Source organism: Bos mutus, chromosome 6 (genome assembly GCF_027580195.1).
Source record: "Bos mutus isolate GX-2022 chromosome 6, NWIPB_WYAK_1.1, whole genome shotgun sequence".
Lineage (NCBI taxonomy): Eukaryota > Metazoa > Chordata > Mammalia > Artiodactyla > Bovidae > Bos > Bos mutus.
Window position 1 is genome coordinate 9,273,454 of NC_091622.1, and position 22,136 is coordinate 9,295,589.

The following is a 22,136-nucleotide window of genomic DNA, read 5'->3' on the forward strand; positions in this document are numbered from 1 at the left end:
ATGGATTCATTTTGACATTTGGCAAAACTAATACAATTATGTAAAGTTTAAAAATAAAATAAAATAAAAAAAAAAGAATGGAGAGAAGAGGAACAGAGCAAAAAAAAATAGAATACCTATGTTAATTAATATATATGAATAAGAAAATTAATTGGTATTGGCAAGAGAAGTATGATTTATAAAACCTTTGACTCTCAGTTTTACTGATACTGTCAGTTGTGGATAAAACAAACATACTCTTTTTTTCCTTCCTATTTGTTTTCAAAAAGTAGTTTGGAACAAATTAGATGATGACTACTATTTATTACTGAATGCCTTTCTAGTATAAAATCGATCCTCTCTTTATGATAGTATTATATTTTCCGTATTATGTGGTAATATTTTAAGGGCTTCCACGGTGGCTCAGATGGTAAAGAATCTGCCTGCAATGCAGGAAACCCAGCTTCTGTCCCTGGGTGGAGAAGATCCCCTGGAGAAGGAATCATCAACCCACTCCAGTATTCTTGCCTAGAGAATCCCATGAACAGGAAGGCTGGTGGGCTACAGTCCATGGACTCGCAAATAGTTGGACATGACTGAATGATCTAAGAACACAATATTTATATGTACAATATCTGAAAATCATTATGAATATGCTTCTTAACATGTCACATTAAAATCAACGAGATCTAAAGATTCTTTGTTGTACTTTTCCCAATTTACCCATTTTTGTCAATCTTTTCATTTCATCTGAAAATTATGACAATTTTTCTTTCATAGCATTGAATATTGGTTCCTACAATGTTGAATAATTTTAAAATGCTTATAATCTTACCCTTAGAATGACTAAAATTTTACAAATGTTATGTAAGATTGTCACAGAAGTGAAAAACGGTTTCATTCGGGGAAAGAAGTCTGAATTAATGCAGAAGGTTTTATGAGTCAGAATGCAGTAATTCTTGTTCTATGATCACTTTAATATACATAAAGATTATTCTCAATAAATCAGAACCACTTACTGTAATATTTCATTTGATTCCATGTGTCCTTCTTTCCTGGTTTTCTAAAATAATATCAAACATATATGATAATGCAATATCTAGGATAGATGACATGATAAACTATAAGTTGCACCATGAAATATGGCAACCCAGGCACTCTCACTGCTCAGATGCTACAGTAGAAAGAAGACTTAGAGTTCCTCTGGGGCAATGGATTTTCAGGCATCCACGAAAACCAAGCATTTAAAAAGAAAATCTCTGTTTTCTGCTGTATAACTACAAACCGTATAAAGCAGTTTAAATACTCTTATTTTTGAAGGTCCTGATCTCCAACATTTGGAAATAGATTATTTTCCTGGTCTCATTTTTCATGATTATTTCAGCATTTGGTTCTGCTTATTATTAATCTTGGCTTGAACTTAGTTTTATCATCATTTTTGGATACTGTAACCATGAGAACTTTTTAACTTACTCTTATGTGATAACTTACATTTGGGTGAAAACTCTACTCAGTCATTAAATTCTAATATGAATGTTATTGAACTTTCTTTAATGTCCATGTACAGAATTTTTTGGGTGTATGTTTTGATGTTTGGATTACTAAATCACTTACCCTTGTAGATTTAACCTAATTCCCCTTTTCCCCCTCTCTATCTCTAGTTATCTTTACATATATTTCTTCACTCTGTACATAGCTTAGGACAAATATTCTCACATACCTTTAACTATTCTGATATTCTCTCTGGTCTAAAATACAATATAATTTAACAAGCTAGTTTACAAGAATGAAAAAGAAAATCAATTTTATATAGTAGTGTCCATAAGTTTTATGTGGTGTCTAATTTTATATAGTGCCCAGGCCTTGTTTGACTATTAAGTTTTACTATTTGTCACATTTAGAGAATTATAAGATATATACAAATATTAAAAATTAATAGGCCTTCAAACAATTTGAACATGAAAAATTATATGATTTATAAATGATTAAAAATGAAATAAATTGTAATGTTTTATGAATCTCATTAAGATCCTAATAAGGCATTTGTAGGGGTCGCTAAGAGTCGGACACAACTGAGCGACTTCACTTTCACTTTTCACTTTCATGCACTGGAGAAGGAAATGGCAACCCACTGCAGTGTTCTTGCCTGGAGAGTCCCAGGGATGGGGGAGCCTAGTGGGCTGCCGTCTATGGGGCTGCACAGAGTCAGACACGACTGAAGCGACTTAGCAGCAGCAGTGTGAGTATATGACCTTGATAAATTATAAAAGTTTTTTAAAATAAAGATAGAATTTTAGTACATAGACTTTTGCTCCTATTGGTAGTGAAAAAACTAGGTGCTGTTTATTAGCCCTAGTGTGAATTATCACTTGGGTTTTGAATTTGCATATCAATAAGAATATCTGTAAATCTATCAGTTTTTATGGATGTATTCTAATTATATAAATGTATATTCTTTTGCTCATTGATAAGTTGGGCACTATTTATGTTGACTACATTTAAATAAGAATTCAATAGGTATAATAATCTTACTTAATTTACTCAGAATTGATCAAAACTCTTGTTATTAAAATAATCGTAGATTATTTTTATGATTTTTTTGCGTGTGTTCTGTCACTCAGTCATGTCTGGCCCTTTGAAACCCCATAGACTGTAGTCTGCCAGGCTCCCCTGTCCATGGGATTCTCCAGGCAAGAATACTAGAATGGGTTGCCATTTCCTCCTCCAGGGGATCTTCCTAACCCAGGGATTAAACCCATGTCTCCTGTGGCTCCTGCATTGGCAGGCAGATTCTTTACGACTGAGCCACCTAGGAGTCCCAGTGATTTTATTGGGTGTAGTCAAGTAGTGTATTTTGATATGACTCCTCTCCTAGTTGGTTGGCAGTTTACAACTCTGTTGTAGATATATGACACCATAATTTCAGGGAAAGATACTAGGTATTGTTTGAAATATATGAGTCAACTTTTCAAAAACAATGAATAACAGTACAAAAACTTCAAACCATGCTATAATTTTAGAAGCAAGATTATATGCTCATGCTTTTGTGTTGATAATATTACAAAAATGTATACTATTGAGGGACTTATTTTACCTAAAAGTTCATTCTTTGTCTTCACAAATGGCTTTTGTAAGCATCACATTGGAATTACAGTCAGGAACTGAAAAAAGAAAACAAAAAAAAGAAAAATGAAACAAAAGCTTAACTCCTGAAAATGAATAGATAAGTATACCAAATCACCAAGAAATTTTGCTTCACTAAATTTCAAGACATAGCAAGTGATTCATGAGGTATTTAAATTAATAACTGATATTTTAAAAAGAAAAAATGTATAAGATGGGAAAACAATATATTCAATGAGCTGAATAAAAAAAGGCAGGATACACCAGGCAAGTTAAATAACAAGAAAGCAGGGATTGAGTTTATCTAACAATCAAAGATAGCACAGAAGCACAGCGGCTGCTACTGACCCCACAGAATTGCGGCCGAGAGGAGCTACCCCACATCCAAGGTCAGGGGCAGCAACCCAGAGCGCCAGTCTGAGACAGTGCAGGAGTGGCTGAGAGGAGCTATCCCATGTCCGAGGTCAGGGGCGGCGACCAAGATGAGCTACCCAAGGCCGAGGTCAGGGGCAGCAGCCAAGAGGTGCAACCCACGTCCATGGAGCAGTGGTTGTGCGGGTGCAGGAGGGCCAAGAGGAGCTACTCTACTTTCAAGGTCAGGAGGGGCAACCTCGTTCAAGGTAATGAGCAGTGGCTGTGCTTTGCTGGAGCAGCTGTGAAGAGAGAATTCACAACCAAGGTAACAGAAACCCAAGTAAAATGATAGGTATTGCAAGAGGGCATCAGAGGGCAGAAACACTGAAACCATAATCACAGAAAACTAGCCAATCTGATCACAAGGACCACAGCTTTGTCTAACTCAATGAAACTAAGCCATGGCCTATAGGGCCAATCAAGACTGGAGGGTCATGGTGGAGAGGTCTGACAGAGTGTGGTCCACTGGAGAAGGGAATGGCAAACCACTTCAGTATTCTTGCCTTGAGAACCCTATGAACAGTATGAAAAGGCAAAGTGATAGGATACTGAAAAAGGAACTCCCCAGGTCAGTAGGTGCCCAATATGCTACTGGAGATCAGTGGAGAAATAACTCCAGAAAGAATGAAGGGATGGAGCCAAAGCAAAAACAATACCCAGTTGTGCGCGTGACTGGTAATAGAAGCAAGGTCTGATGCTGTAAGGAGCAATATTGCATAGGAACCTGGAATGTTAGGTCCATGATACAAGGCAAAATGGAAGTGGTCAAACAGGAGATGGCAAGAGTAAACGTTGACATTCTAGGAACCAGTGAACTAAAATGGACTGGAATGGGTGAATTTAACTCAGATGACCATTATAATTACTACTCTGGACAGGAATCCTGTAGAAGAAATGGAGTAGCCATCATGGTCAAAAAAAGAGTCCAAAATGTAGTACTTAGATGCAATCTCAAAAGCAACAGAATGATCTCTGTCCGCTTCCAAGGCAAACCATTAAATATCACGGTAATCCAAGTCTATGCCCCAACCAGTAACACTGAAGAAGCTGAAGTTGAACGGTTCTATGAAGACCTACAAGACCTTTTAGAACTAACACCCCAAAAAGATGTCCTTTTCATTACATGGGGACTGGAATGCAAAAGTAGGAAGTCAAGAAACACCTGAAGAAACAGGCAAATTTGGCCTTGAAGTACGGATTGAAGCAGGGCAAAGGCTAATAGAGCTTTGCCAAGAGAATGCACTGGTCATAGCAAACACCCTCTTCTGACAACACAAGAGAAGACTCTACACATGGACATCACTAGATGGTCAACACCAAAATCAGATTGATTATATTCTTTGCAGCCAAAGATGGAGAAGCTCTATACAGTCAGCGAAAACAAGACTGGGAGCTGACTGTGGATCAGATCATATACTCCTTATTGCCAAATTCAAACTTAAATTGAAGAAAGTAGGAAAAACCACTATACCATTCAGGTATGACCTATATCAAATCTCTTATGGTTATACAGTGGAAATGAGAAATAGATTTAAGGGACTAGATCTGATAGATAGAGTGCCTGATGATCTATGAACAAAGGTTAGTGGCATTGTACAGGAGACAGGGATCAAGACCATGTCCAAGGAAAGAAATGAAAAAAAGAAAAATGTCTGTCTGAGGAGGCCTTACAAATAGCTGTGAAAAGAAGAGAAGCAAAAAGCAAAGGAGAAAAGAAAAGATATAAGCATCTGAATTCAGAGTTCCAAAGAAGAGCAAGAAGAGATAAGAAAATCTTCCTTAGTGATCAATGCAAAGAAATAGAGGAAAACAACAGAATGGGAAAGACTAGAGATCTCTTCAAGAAAATTAGAGATACCAAGGGGACATCTCATGCAAAGATGGGCTCGATAAAGGACAAAAATGGTATGGACCTAACAGAAGCAGAAGATATTAAGAAGAGGTGGCAAGAATACACAGAAGAACTGTACAAAATAGAGCTTCCTGACCTAGATAATCATGATGGTGTGATCACTCACCTAGAGCCAGACATCCTGGAATGTGAAGTCAAGTGGGTCTTGGAAAGCAGAACTATGAACAAAGCTAGTGGAGGCAATGGAATTCCAGTTAAGCTATTCCAAATCCTGAAAGATGATGCTGTGAAAGTGCTGCACTCAATGTGCCAGCAAATTTGGAAAACTCAGCAGTGGCCACAAAACTGGAAAAGGTCAATTGTCATTCCAATCCCAAAGAAAGGCAATGCCAAAGAATGCTCAAACTACCACACAATTGCACTCATCTCACACACTAGTAAAATAATGCTCAAAATTCTCCAAGACAGGCTTCAGCAATATTTGAACCATGAACTTCCAGATGTTTAAGCTGGTTTTAGAAAAGGTAGAGGACCCAGAGGTCAAATTGCCAACATCTGCTGGATCATCAAAAAAAGACAGTCCTAGAAAAAACATGTATTTCTCCTTTATTGACTATACCAAAGCCTTGGACTGTGTGGATCACAATAAACTGTGGAAAATTCTGAAAGCGATGGGAATACCATACCACCTGACCTGCCTCTTGAGAAACCTATATGAAGGTTAGGAAGCAACAGTTAGAACTGGACATGGAACAACAGACTGGTTCCAAATAGGAAAAGGAGTATGTCAAGGCTGTATATTGTCACCCTGCTTAACGTATATGCAGAGTACATCATGATAAATGCTGGGCTGGAAGAAGCACAAGCTGGAATCAAGATTGCCTGGAGAAATATTAATAACCTCAGATATGCAGATGACATAACCCTTATGGCAGAAAGTGAAGAGGAACTAAAAAGCCTCTTGATGAAAGTGAAAGAGGAGTTTGAAAAAATTGGCTTAAAGCTCAACATTCAGAAAACTAAGATCATAGCGTCTGATACTTTGGCCACCTCATGGGAAGAGTTGACTCATTGGAAAAGACCCTGATGTTGGGAGGGATTGGGAGAAGGAGGAGAAGGGGACGACAGAGGATGAGATGGCTGAATGACATCACTGACTTGATGAACATGAGTTTGGGTAAAAACCAGGAGTTGGTCATGGACAGGGATGCCTGGTGTGCTGCAATTCATGGGGTTGCAAAGAGTCGGATATGACTGAGTGACTGAACTGAACTGAACTGAACAACCAAAGAAAGATACTTTACATTAAAATGCACAATGCATAATAAAACACAATAGTTAGAAATATTTATTTATTAAGTAACTAATTTCTTGCATCTTCTGATATCTAAAAAATCCCTAAAACCATTAACTGAGACATCTTCTCCTTGTAACTAATGGCAACATTCTGACAGAAGTGTTGACTGCATGTATCCTCCCTTCCCGAAAATTATATATTTACTGACCACCCCTCTACCTCTTTGGAGCTGCTCCTCAGAGCTATCTAAGAGGCTGTGTATTGGGCTGTATTCCTCATTTGGCCCAAAATAAAACTTCAGTCACAACTTTCATATTGTGCATTATTTTATTTTCAGTTGACACTTTCTTCTTTTGTACAAGGGAATGACAAGGAAAAAATATCTCAAGACTTTACTATAAGGAATATATGATAATGCAAGAAAAGGATTTAGCCTAAAGCCAGGAATGTATACATTATTCAGGAATATTAGCTGCTATTATTCAAATAAGAACATTATCTCTTTGTTTAGCTTTTGTTATAGAAATTTTCAAACATTCAAGAGGAGACAAAATTTTTCTTTCTATTTTCCAAAAATCCAGACACAAGACTTATAAAATTTGGGTTTAAAAAGGCATAACTAAAAACAACCAAAGAAAAACTATAAGGTATATATAAAAAGAAATGTAAAACTTTGTGAAATATCTGCAATGCATTTAAGTTATAAACTTAAAATTCACTTGAGAGAAATATCCCTTTATGGGGCTAATTTTGTCTTCTTACTAAAGCTTATAGAAGGCTAAATTTTTCTAAACCTTATCCTCAGACTCAGTATTTACTAAGAGTCTCAAATATGCTAGTCCTGAATTTTTGTTTTTTTAACAAATGGAAACCAAAGTTAACTAGTTTTACATTAACTTGTTTAACTAGTAACAAATAGTTTAACTAGCAACAAATAGTGAAAACTATTTATGTTCCACAGTATTCTGCTGAATTGTAAACTGGTCCCTTCAGGGAAAAATAAATCTAGCAACTCTAGTCTTGGAAATAATTAAAGCAAAAAACTCAGAAGAGCAAAAACTGGGGACAAATAATGAAGAAAGGTGGACAAATAATAAAGAAAGAATCACACATTCTAGTACCAGTTCAGCTATCTATTTTCACTAACCCAATTCTGATTGAATATTCAGAGTTGCCTAAATTCCTGGTTTTTAATATTAATCAATATTAAGTCAAGTCAATTTCAAAAAATGTTTATGCCATTGATAGATTTCTGTAAGTGCTTTAGAGGCTTCATTGCAATCATGTTATCTAGTTGAAAGTTAATTATTAAACATTTATATCATCAACTTCTTATAATAATAAATAGCAGTGGAAAATAAATGAATAGTAGGGTTAATTGCTGTGCTGTGCTTAGTCCCTCAGTCATATCTCTTTTTGACCCCATGGACTGTAGCTTGCCGGGTTCCTCTGTCTGTGGGGATTCTCTAGGCAAGAATTCTGGAGTGGGCTACAATTTCCTCCTTCAGAGGATCTTCCCAACCCAGGGATTCTACCCAGGTCTCCTGCATTGCAGATGGATTCTTTACTACTAGAGCCACCAGAGAAGCCCAGTAAGGTTGATTCAGTTCAGTTCAGTCGCTCAGTAGTGTCCGACTATTTGCAACCCCATGAATCGCAGCACGCCAGGCCTTCCTGTCTATCACCAACTCCTGGAGTTCACTCAGACTCACGTCCATCGAGTCAGTGATGCCATCCAGCCATCTCCTCCTCTGTCATCCCCTTCTCCTCCTGCCCTCAATCCCTCCCAGCATCAGGGTCTTTTCTAATGAGTCAACTCTTCGCATGAGGTGGCCAAAGTACTGGAGTTTCAGCTTTAGCATCATTCCTTCCAAAGAACACCCAGGGCTGATCTCCTTCAGAATGGACTGGTTGGATCTCCTTGCAGTCCAAGGGACTCTCAAGAGTCTTCTCCAACACTACAGTTCAAAAGCATCAATTCTTCAGCACTCAGCCTTCTTCACAGTCCAACTCTCACATCCATACATGACCACTGGAAAAACCATAGCCTTGACTAGACGGACCTTTGTTAGCAAAGTAATGTCTCTGCTTTTGTATATGCTATCTAGGTTGGTCCTAACTTTCCTTCCAAGGAGTAAGCATCTTTTAATTTCATGGCAGCAATCACCATCTGCAGTGATTTTGGAGCTCAAAAAAATAAAGTCTGACACTGTTTCCCCATCTATTTCCCATGAAGTGATGGGACCAGATGCTATGATCTTAGTTTGCTGAATGTTGAGCTTTAAGCCAACTTTTCCACTTTCCTCTTTCACTTTCATCAAGAGGCTTTTTAGTTCCTCTTCACTTTCTGCCATAAAGGTGGTGTCATCTGCATATCTGTGGTTATTGATATTTCTCCTGGCAATCTTGATTCCAGCTTGTGCTTCTTCCAGCCCAGCATTTCTCATGATGTACTCTGCATATAAGTTCAATAAGCAGGGTGATTAGTGAGAACAAATTTTGTTCTTATTTGGCAAAACGGCAACTGAAATTTTGAAAACTCACTGACTAAAGATTAAAATAAAAATAAAACTATTTCATGCTATGCTTTTCCTTCTGAAAACCATTTATGAAATCCGTTTCACATGAAATTTCAATCTGGGTCTGTTTTAGATTTTAAAAATCACACTCTATAAGGTGGAAATTAAAAATGTTATTTACCAATAAACACTGAAAAATGGACCTTAAATACTATAACAGTATTTAAATGACAAAATGAAAGATTGTTTTAATAGATATCTATCATTAAAAAATTAGAAAATATCCTGCTTCTTGTCAGGTAGCAAGCTTATACTTAACATCTTTCCATATGTCTAAATGGAAAATACTCAAATAAACAATTTTTCTTTTCAACTAAACTTTTATTTAAGCAACAGTATTAAAATAAGAACACTGACATCATAATCAACTAAAAGGCAAACTGAAAAACTCAATTAAAATCATATTTTTTAAGGCTGCTACTAGAAATTATTACATGAATTAATTACTACAAAGTTTTAAATTTTTGCTGTTTTAATTTTATTTGTACCTAAATGTTCATGTATATGTTTCTGTGTGTTTTCCAAAGTCACAGATTTTTACTGTGGAGTTTTTAAATGTGACTAATCTATTAGGAGCTCAATAAATATGTGGTGAATAAAATGTGGTTATATCTTAGTAAAATGTATGGAAATATAAAAAATCAGGGTGACATTTATTACCTAGCTTAAAATTATTAAGATCTACATTTTTAGCCCTTAGTAGAGTCTGACTGTGAGTTTGGTGTGATCTTCCTCCAAGTAAGAACATGCTAGACAAAGTAAATTCTCATGTTAGATTTTGAACTCAATTCCTAAGCCACTAAGCACCCTGCCTTTTGTGTCAAAAATGTCTATAGAGCTAATGATCTCTGCCACAGGAAAGAATGTGAAAATTTGGCATTTCTGGTGCTCACATGTTCACCAAGTATGAGTAACATATGTAGGAATTATTAAGATGGAATGTGAGACAGAAAACAGAAGGAGCAAAGTCAGCAGCTGATGGGGACACAGCTAAACAGATGAAAAGTATCACCAACAGTAATCCATCTTGAGTTTGAACTGTACTGTCAATGAAGACCACTTTTAATGAGAAAAGCTAACTTTTCAAGATGATTATGTTTGTTCTTTTATCTTATTCAATTACAAGAGCTCAAGTCTACAAATTTAAAGCTGAATTTTAAATAATGTTCATATGTGTCAATAGATGTTTTACATATTAATGTGCTATATTAACAGACAAAATATAGTGTGCCACATTGCGTTTTAAAGTATTTAACTAAGCATTTTTTCTGGTGGTCTGGTGGCTCAGACAGTAAAGAAACTGCCTACAATGAGGGAGACCTGAATTCGACCCCTGGGTCAGGAAGAACCCACAGAGAAGGGAATGGCAACCCACTCCAGTATTCTTGCCTGGAGAATCCCATGAACAGAGTGGCATGCGGGCTACAGACCATGGTGTCACAAAGAGTAGCACCTGGCTGACCCAGTAAGCAGGCACTAACATATGAGTAAAATAAGCAGTATTTGTATCCTGTTTAGGAAAATATCTTTGATTTATATTGCTTCCTATTAAGGGGCATCCTGGGTGGTGCCAGTGTTAAAGAATCTGCCTACCCATGCAGGAGACATAAGAGACATGGGTTCAATCCCTGGGTTAGGAAGATCCCCTGGAGGAGGAAATGGCAACCCACTCCAATATTCTTGCCTGGAGAATCCCATGGACACACATGGGGTGGCAAAGAGTTGGACAGGACTGAAGCAACTTAGCACGAACACATGCCTCCAATCAAAGGGACCAAATAGAATTAAGTGAAACTGTCAGTAAACATTGACATTAAGCAACAAATTTAGCTCATGTAATCCATACATGCATTTATTCTATATAATATCACAAGTTTAGCAAGATAAAATATGTTGACTTCAGTATTGGTGCCATTCCTAGACTGAAAACTTTGTAAACTGTATGAAGTTTCTATTGAACAAGTGTATTGATACAGAACACTATATATTAGGACAAAGAAAATACCTTTTCCCATAATGAGACAGTTAGTTCAGTTGCTCAGTCTTGACTGACTCTGTGACCCCATGGACTGTAGCATGTCAGGCTTCCTTGTCCATCACCAACTCCTAGAGTTTGCTCAGACTCATGTCCATCAAGTTGGTGCTGTCATCCAACCATCTGATCCTCTGTCGCCCCTTTCTGCTCCTGCCCTCAATGTTTCCCAGCATCAGGGTCTTTTCCAATAAGTCAGTTCTTCACATCAGGTGCCAAGTTTTGGAGCTTCAGCCTCAGCCCTTCCAACAAATATTCAGAATTGATTTCCTTGAAGATTGACTGGTTGGATCTCCTTACAGTCCAAGGAACTCTTAAGAGTCTTCTCCAACACCACAGTTCAAAAGCATCAATTCTTTGGCACTCAGCTTTCATTATGTTTCAGCTCTAACGTTCATATGTAACTCCTGGAAAAATCATAGTTTCGACTAAGTGGAACTTTGTCTGCTTTTTAATATGCTGTCTAGGTTGGTCATAGCTTTTCTTCCAAGGAGCAAGTGTCGTTTAATTTTGTGGCTACAGTCACCATCTGTAGTGATTTTGGAGCCCAAGAAAATAAAGTCTGTCACTGTTTCCATTGTTTCTCACCTATTTGTCCTGAAGTGATGGGAATGGATCCCATGATATCAGTAATTTGAATGTTGAGTTTTAAGCCAGCTTTTTCACTCTCCTCTTTCACTTTCATCAAGAGGCTCTTTAGTTCCTCTTCGCTTTCTCCCATGAGGGTGGTGTCATCTGCATATCTGAGGCTACTGATATTTCTCCATGCAGTCTTGATTCTAAATTGTGCTTCATCCAGCCCAGCATTTCACACGATGTACTCTGCATATGTTAAATAAGCAGGGTGACAATATACAGCTTTGACGTACTCCTTTCCCAATTTAGAACCAGACCATTTTTCTATGTCCAGTTCTAACTGTTGCTTCTTGACCTGCATACAGATTTCTCAGGAGGCAGGTAAGGTGGTCTGGTATTCACATTCCTTTAAGAATTTTCCACAGTTTGTTGTGATCCACACAGTCAAAGGCATGAGCATAGTCACTGAAGCAGAAGTAGATTTTTTTTTTCCCTAGAATTCTCTTGCTTTTCTATGATCCAGTGGATTGGCAATTTGATTTTTGGTTCCTCTGGCTTTCCTAAATCCAGCTTGAACATATAGAAGTTCTTGGTTACACACTGTTGAAGCCTCACTTAGAGAATTTTGAGCATTACTTTGCTAGTGTATGAGATGAGTGCAATTGTGTGGTAGTTACAACATTCCTGTCAGTCTTTCTTTGGGATGGGAATGAAAACTGTCTTTTTCCAGTCCTGTGGCCACTGCTGAGTTTTCCAGTTTTGCTGGCATGTTGAGTGCAGGACTTTAATAGCACATTGTTTTAGAATTTGGAATAGCTCAGCTGGAATTCCATCACCTCCACTAGCTTTGTTTATAGTGATGCTTTCAAAGGACCACTTGACTTTGCACTCAAAGATGTTTTTGGTTTTAGTCAAGTGATTACAGCATTGTGGTTGTCTGGCTCATTAAGATCTTTTTTGTATAGTTATTCTGTGTATTCTTGCCACCTCTTCTTAATATCTTCTGCTTCTATTAGGTCCATACCATTTCTGTCCTTTATAGAGCCCATCTTTTCATGAAATGTTCCCTTGTTTTCTCTAATTTTCTTTAAGAGAGCTCTAGTCTTTCTGATTCTATTGTTTTCCTTTAGTTTTTATTTTTATTTTTTGCATTGATCACTTAGGAAGGCTTTCTTATCTCTCCCTGCTATTGCTTGCAATTCTGTATTGAGATGGATATATCTTTCCTTTTTCTCATTTGCCTTTTGCTTCTCTTCTTTCTCAGTTATTCCTAAGGCCTCCTTAGACAACCATTTTGCCTTTTTTCATTTCTTCTTCTTGGGGATTGTTTTGATCACCACCTCTGTAGAATGTCATGAACCTCCGTCCATAGTCTGTCTTTCAGATCTAATCCTTTAAATGTATTTGTCACTTCCACTGTATAATAGGGATTTAATTTAGGTCATACATGAAAGAATGGTCTAGTGGTTTTCCCTACTTTCTTCAATTTAAGTCTGAATTTTGCCTAAGGAGTTCATGGTCTGAGTCACAGTCTAAATGACAACAATATGGGACTCCATACATCAGTCTCTTTTTGCCTTCTTCATTCAGCCAGATGACCACATGATAATGTTGCCATAGACCCAGCAACAAAAGCAAGTGTTCAGATTTTTACCTCTGGACATTTACAAACTTTATTTGATGTGTCCTGATCAGAGTCAAGAAGAGAGGCAGTAACAAATGTAACCAATAAGTGTTTTAAAGTTTTTGTCTATATTTAACCATCTGCCTCATTTGGGGTCTGTTTCTATGGACAGGTATGCTTTCTCCTTTCTGAGTTGCATTTTATTGCTTTCAAACATGGTTAGTAATGTTTGTTTAGATGACCCATTTAATTTGAGATTACTGAGGGTCTGGATTTTTTTGTCTTCTAAGGAATATTGCAATTTTTTTTTCCTTGTAGGCAATTAAGTGTTAGCTTGAATTTCAATTATTGTTTTGAAGCTTTGTCAGGGAATGTCTGGGGTTCCCTACCCACTGACAAGTTTTTAGCCTTAATACTAAGCCATGACTTTTACGGAGGGTTACTGAATTCTACTCCAGCACAATGAAACTCAATTTCGTTATAGCTATGTGAAAGTCTGGAAAACATTTCACTCATATGTTTCAGCTCATTTTTTACCCATATACGTGCTGTTTTACCCATTTTTTTTTTGTTTTAGTTTTCAAGAAGCATTCAAAAGGATCTGATGTCCATTTATAGAGCTTTTTTTTCTCTAATGGTCTCTTTTCTCTGAAACTGTCCCTGAAATGTTCAGACATGCCATGATCTCTCCTAAAATCTGATCACTAATTTGGACACTCAGCAAGATTATTGCTTGGGATACTCCTCCTTGCCCTGTGCTCTAGTTTCCCCCAGACACCGAGCCTGAAGGGCAACCAACAGGTTCATCTTGTCTGGTTTAGTTTTCCCAGCAACCACAATAGATTTTTGGCTTTTCAATGTCTGAAAATACTTATTTTAAAAATTTTATTCAAATTTTGGAAAACTGGTTCCTCCAACGTTATCACTGGCCCATGTTGTTGTTGTGCAGTCACCCAGTCATGTCTGACTCTTTGTGACCCTTTGGACTGCAGCACTGCAGGCCTCCCTGCCCTCGCCATCTTCTGGAGTTTGCCCAAGTTCATGCTCTTTGCATCGGTGATGCTGTCCAGTGACCACATCCTCTGATGCCCTCTTCTCCTTCTGCTCTCAATCTTCCCCAGCATCAGGAACTTTTCCAATGGGTTGTCTGTTCGCATCAGATGAGCAAAATATTGAAGCTGAAGCTTCAGCATCAGTCCTTCCAGCGAAGATTCAGAGTTGATTTCCCTTAAGATTGGCTGTTTTGATCTCCTTGCTGTCCAAGGGACTTTCAGGAGTTTTCTCCAGCACCACAGTTTGAAAGTGTCAATTCTATGGTGCTCTGCCTTCTTTACGGCCCAGCTCTCACACCTGAACATGACCACTGGAAAGAACATAGCCTTGACTATACAGACATTTGTCAGCAGAGTAATATATATTTTTGCTTTTCAACATACTACCTAGGTTTGTCATCGCTTTCCTGCCAAGAAGCAACAATCTTCTGATTTCATGGCTGCAGTCACCATCCGCAGTGATTTTGTAGCCCCAGAAGAGGAAATCTGTCACTACTTCCCCCTTTTCTCCTTCTATTTTCCCTGCAGTAATGGGGGTGGATGCCATGATCTTAGTTTTTGTTGTTGTTGTTGTTGTTTTAATATTTAGTCTTAAGTCGGGTCTTCTACTCTCCTCCTTCAAGAGCCTTCTCAAGAGGCTCATTAGTTCCTCTTTGCTTTCTGCTATTAGAGTGGTATCAGCCACATAACTGAGGTTCTTGATGTTTCTCCTGCCTATGTTGATTCCAGCTTGCATTTCTTATGATGTGCTCAGCATATAGGTTAAACAAACAGGGTAACAGCAGACAGCCCTGTCATACTCCTTTCTGAATCTTGAACCAATCAGTTGTTCCATATAGGGTCCTAACTGTTGCTTCTTGACCCACTTACAAGTTTCTCAGGAGAAAGGTAAGAAGGTCTGGTATTCCCGTCTCTCTAAGAACTTTCCACAGTTTGTCATAATCTACACAGTCAAAGGCTTTAACATAGTAGATGTAACTAGGTAGATGTTTCTGAAATTCCCTTGTTTTCTCTATAGTCCAGCAAATGTTGGTATTTGATCTCTAGTTTCTCTTCTTTGTCTAAACCCAGCTTGGCCATCTGGAAGTTCTTGGTTTGCATAATGCTGAAGCCTAGCATGCAAGTTTTAAGTGTGACCTTACTAGCATGGGAGATGAGTGCAATTGTCAGATGGTTAGCACATTCTTTGGTACCACCCTTCTTGGGAATAGGGATAAGGGTTGACCTTTTTTAGTCCTGTGGCCACTGCTGGGTCCTCCAAATTTGCTGACATTTGCTGTCATGATGAATGCAAAACTTTGATGGCATCATCCTTTAGGGATATGAATAGTTCTGCAGGAATTTCATTGGCTGATCCTTGGTGGCATATACATTCACACGTTGGGATTTTCCAAAAAAGAGCTCATAATGTGTCATTCATTATTTCAACCAAAATCCTTTCTATTTTGTAAATGGCAAATTAATGATCTTAGATGTATACTTGTCATTAAAGCTCTAATGATTATGAAGTTTTGCTCATTATATCATCAATTTTTCCCTGGGTAAAGTTTTACTAGATTAACAGAGAATATACACCTATATATCTACCTATTGTAGATAATCAGATTGCCTATTGTAGATAAGCAGGTTCATTTGTGGTTTTCCTTTCACACAGTCTCCTTACTTGAAAGTCAAAGCTTACCATGACTCATTACTTTTAACACACTCATTCTTTTGCTTCCAAGAAAGTAATTTTCTCCAAGGAAATACACATTTAAAGCTGTGTTGCTTTTGCTTCTAAACTCTTAACATGTTTTAAGTTGTATCCAAGGGATTCTGTTCTATGAAGAGAAGTAAATAGATTTTTATGAAGAGGACAGTAGAACAAATTTAACTGACTCTGAAAATAAGCCTCATTCTGAAAGGCCTCATTCTGAGGGTGAGAGTGGGGAAGATATACTATATTTTACCATTAGGAAGTATATTGTAACAGGTAAAATTTGCATCAAAGTTTTCCCAGTCTTTCGGATGGCACCTATCCTTAAGTGATGCAAGGAATATTGTTGATTTATCCAGAATTATGATTATAAACCAAACTACCACAGTGTCATAGTTAGAGAACATTTTCCTCAGATGTAAATAATGTCTGTCTCATTTGAGGGTTGCTATCTACTATTAGGTTTTGTGTTATCATCACATTAATTTTATTGGGATTTTTAATCAATGCAAAATTTTACTAACATAAAATATATATCTGGTATGGTGAAATCTGAAAGTTTGTTTTATAGACATTGTAGGAAACATGAATTCAGTTATTAATTTGGAAAATTATTCAAAAAAGCCTTAACAATTTTATTGATGATATCTTATGTATGATATAATTTAGCATTTACACATACCCTCCAATAAAACAAAATGTATTTATATTAGAAGACTCAAATAGATCTAATCATTGAATTCAGTTCAGTCTCTCAGTTATGTCTGACTTTTTGCCACCCCATAGACTGCAGCATACCAGGCTTCCGTATTTAGCACCAGTCCCCAGACCTTGTTCAGTCTCAGGTATATGGAGTCATTGATACCATTCAATTATCTCATCCTCTGTCATCCCCTTCTCCTCCTACCTTCAATCTTTCACAGCATCAGGGTCTTTTCTAATGAGTCAGTTCTTCACATCAAGCGGCCAGAGTATTGGAGTTTCAGCTTCAGCATCAGTCCTTCCAATGAATATTCAAGACTCATTTCCTTTAGGATTGAACGGTCTGGTCTCCTGGCAGGCCAGGGGACTGTCAAGAGTCTTTTCCAGCACCACAGTTCAAAAGCATCAATTCTTCACTACTCAGCTTTCTTTATGGTCCAACTCTCACATCCATACATGACTACTGGAAAAACCATAGTTTTGACTAAATGGATCTTTCTTGGCAAACTAATGTCTCTGTTTTTTAATATGTGTCTAGTTTGGACATAGCTTTACTTCCAAGGAGTAAGCATCTTTTAATTTCATGGCTGCAGTCACCATCTGCAGTGATTTTTGAGCCCAAGAAAATAAAATCTGTCACTGTTTCCATTGTTTCCCCATTTTTTTTGTCCTGAAGTGATGGGAATGGATGCCAAGATCTTAGTATTTTGAATGTTGAGTTTTAAGCCAGCTTTTTCACTCTTCTCTTTCACTTTCATCAAGAGGTTTTTTAGTTCCTCTTTGCTTTCTGCCATAAGGGTGAAGTCATCTGCATATCTGAGGTTATTGATATTTCTCCCGGCAATCTTGATTTCAGTTTGTGCTTCATCCAGCCCAGCATTTCTCATGATGTACTCTGCATATAGGTTAAATAAGCAGGGTGACAACATACAGCCTTGACGTACTCCTTTCCCAGTTTGGAACCAGTCTGTTGTTCTATGTCCAGTTCTAACTGTTGCTTCTTGACCTGCATACAGATTTCTCAGGAGGCAGGTAAGGTGGTCTGGTATTCACATTCATTTAAGAATTTTGCACAGTTTGTTGTGATCCACACAAAGGCATTAGCATAGTCAATGAAGCAGATGTTTTTCTCTGGAACTCTTTTGCTTTTTCTATGATCCAGTGGACTTTGGCAATTTGATCTTTGGTTCCTCTGGGTTTTGTAAATCCAGCTTGAACATCTGGAAGTTCTCGGTTCACACACTGTTGAAGCTTCGCTTAGAGAATTTTTAGCATTGCTTTGCTAGTGTATGAGATGAGTGCAATTGTGTGATAGTTTCAAAATTTTTTGGCATAGCCTTTTTTTGGGATTAGAATGAAAACTGACCTTTTCCAGTCCTGTGGCTACTGCTGAGTTTTCCAATTTTGCTGGCATATTGAGTGCAGCACTTTAATAGGACATTATTTTAGAATTTGGAATAGCTCAGCTGGAATTCCATCACCTCCACTAGCTTGTTTATAGTGATGCTTTCAAAGGACCACTTGACTTCACACTCAAAGATGTCTGGTTTTAGTCAAGTGATTACAACATTTATTTGGCTCATTAAGATCTTTTTTGTATAGTTCCTCTGTGTATTGTTGCCACCTCTTCTTAATATCTTCTACTTTTGTTTGGTCCATACAATTTCTGTCCTTTATTATGCTCATCTTCGCATGAAATGTTCCCTTGTTCTCTAATTTTCTTAAAGAAATCTCTAGTCTTTCTGATTCTATTGCTTTCCTCTTTTTTTTTTTTTTTGCATTGATCAGTTAGGAAGGCTTTCTTATCTCTCCTTGCTATTCTTTGGAACTCTGCATTCACATGGATATATTTTTCCTTTTCTCCTTTGCTTTTGCTTCTTTTCTCAGATATTTGTAAGGCCTCCTCAGAGAACATATTTTCCTTTTTGCATTTCTTTTTCTTGGGGTTGGTTTCATGGACTTCTGTTCAGGTGCAAACCTTGGTCCATAGTTCTTCAGGCACTCTTCTTATCAGATCTAATCCCTTGAATCTGCTTGTCACTTCCATTGTATAATAGTATGGGATTTGATTTAGGTCATACCTGAATGGTCTAGTGATTTTCCCTACTTGCTCAATTTAAATCTGAATTTTGTAATAAGGAGTTCATGATATGAGCCACATTCAGCTCCTTGTCTTGTTTTTACTGTTTAAATATGAGCATTATGAACTAATAAAGTGACTTTTATTTTTTAATTAATTTATGTTTCAGAATTAGTTCATGTGTTCTCTTCCTGTGAAACATTTAGCATTTTATCAAATATTTTTCTTAATTCTGAAACATTAAAAGAAAACATAATTAGGGAATAAAGTTAATTTTATTGCATTCCTCTAGAAGACTCTTGACAGTCCCTTGGACTGCAAGGAGATCCAACCAGTCCATTCTGAAGGAGATCAGCCCTGGGATTTCTTTGGAAGGAATGATGCTAAAGCGGAAACTCCAGTACTTTGGCCACCTCATGTGAAGAGTTGACTCATTGGAAAAGACTCTGATGTTGGGAGGGATTGGGGGCAGGAGGAGAAGGGGACAACAGAGGATGAGATGGCTGGATGGCATCACTGACTTGATGGATGTGAGTCTGAGTGAACTCCGGGAGTTGGTGATGGACAGGGAGGCCTGGTGTGCTGCGATTCATGGGGTCACAAAGAGTCGGACACGACTGAGCGACTGAACTGAACTGAACTGATTGCTAAGTGATAACTTTATTTTTTTTTGTTTGTTTTGTTTTGTTTTGTTTTTTCTTTAATAGAAAATTATTTAATTAGTATACATGTGTTCCCCCTCCTGAACCCTCCTCCCTCCTCCCTCCCACACCATCCCTCTGGGTCATCCCAGTGCACCAGCCCCAAGCATCCAGCATCGTGCATTGAACCTGGACTGGCATCTCATTTCATACATGACGTTTCACATGTTTCAATGCCATTCTCCCAAATCTTCCCACCCTCTCCCTCTCCCACAGAGTCCATAAGACTGTTCTATACATCAGTGTCTCTTTTGCTGTCTCGTACACCGGGTTATTATAAAATTCACCATTTAGAAAACATTTTTCATAATTCCAAACAACTGCTTTATTTTTTAATTTCTATATAATTCAATTATATAGAATCTGAAAGGAAAAATTGATTTCAACTTTGTATTCAAAGAGGTAGAAAAGAAAACAGATGATGATAAATAATTAGACCCAAATGAAAATGAATTGTATGGGGCTTAGTTTTTTGTCTTTACTATGTTGAAACTACATTCCCCAATATTCCTTTTTCACTAATTTTCATGTTAGAATTCATCACAAGATGATTTTGCATGAGATTTATAAGCTTTCCCAATGGCACTAGGTTAAAGTATCTGCCTGACTATGTGGAAGACGAAATAAACCTGGGTTTGATCCCTGGGTCAGGAAAGAAACTTGGAGAAGGAAATGGCAACCCACTCCAGTTTTCTTGACTGGAGAATCCCATGGACAGGGAGCCTAGCAGGCTAGTACATGGGGTCACAAAAGAATTGGACATGACTGAGCACAAGCATGTCTATCTCTCCTGCTCTTTAGGTCAGTTTAGAGTGGCAAGCACTGCTGTATTCTAGCACAGTGTTCCTATCTGTTGCCGTCACTCACCCTGCTCTCCTCCCCGGACACAAGGTGCAAGATGCACAATATATTCTAGTGGTTTTAATGGGCTCTGATTTCCCCTCCTGCTCCAGGTTTTCATGCCCAGCTTTTCTTCCTGACTACCAACTGACTTTCAGAAATTCAGGCCAGTCATGAGATTCAGAGGCTCCAACTCCTCATACATATTTTAACCAGTCCCTGGGTTAATCAAAGTCTGATTCTCATAATAAAACCATTACTCCATATCTCATGGTGTCTCTGCTTCCCTGACTGAAATCTAATCGATACAGAGAGAGATATAGGTATTACTTTACTTGCAAGCCTCAGTTTTCTAACCTGTTATATGTGAAGCTGGCGTGTTCTCAAAGACTTGCTGTGCCATTAATGTTATAAAATATGTATAGCACTTAGGACTGTATCTGTCAGAGTAAACAATATATACAAATTCTGTATAATAAGAATAATGGTAAATATTTACTTGACCTGTTGAATTTAATATTACTTATTTTTTTCTTAAAATGAATACTATATTTGCATATTTAAGCATAAATATCTCATTTCTGCACTTATTTATTTATTGTGGAAGTGGTGTGTGTTACATTTAATTCTAATAAGTCAACTTCCATTTTTATATAGGATAATTTTAAATTGGAATAAAGTCATATTATAAACATAATTACATGAATAACAAATGATATTTATAATTTTGAGATAAACTAACTCTGATTTGTTTTTCAAATATTTATACTTAGAACTCTTCATGTGAATAAGTAACATTTGATGCAAATGTATTATGTTTATATTTGAAATACTTTATTTCTATTTCCCCCTATAATGATAAATAGAAATATTTATGTAAAAGTACAATATATTCTCAGCTTCCCAAGTGGCTCAGTGGTAAAGAATCTGCTGGCAATGCAGAAGATGCGGATTCAATCCCTGGGTCAGAAAGATTCTTTGGAGAAGGAAATGGCTACTCCACTCTAGTATTCTTGCCTAGGAAATCCCATGGACAGAGGAGCCTGGTGGGCTACTTTCCATGGGCTTTTTAAAGAGTCAGACACAACTTAGTGACTGAACAACAAAAATCTATGCTATCTGAAATAAAAAAGAAATTAAAATTTTGCCATTTAAATTTACATTTCTGGACATTTAATACTTGTCCTGGCTTCTGGGTTTTATTATATTCAACTATTGGGATAGTCATTTTTAGAAGTACCTTATTTATAGCATATTCCTTTCTGTTAAGTTTTAATAATCCAAATATTTTGATAGATAAAGTATGTCATTTTCTTTGTTTAAAAAAAAATTCTTTAAGAAAATCTTCAGTTTCAGAACCCCAGAGTGAACTGGCAAAATTCCAAGACTCCTAAAGGAACAATTTACATTTTCTTTTTCAACTTTATACATTAAATATTGTATTAAATTAATTAATTGCAGATTTATTAAACTGTGCTCTAAAGAAATAAATTCCAACCTACATGCCACATTTTTAAAATAAAATATGATAAAACCTTTGATGAAGAAGATGACTACCCAACAAGAGACCATTAGCAATTCCATCTTAC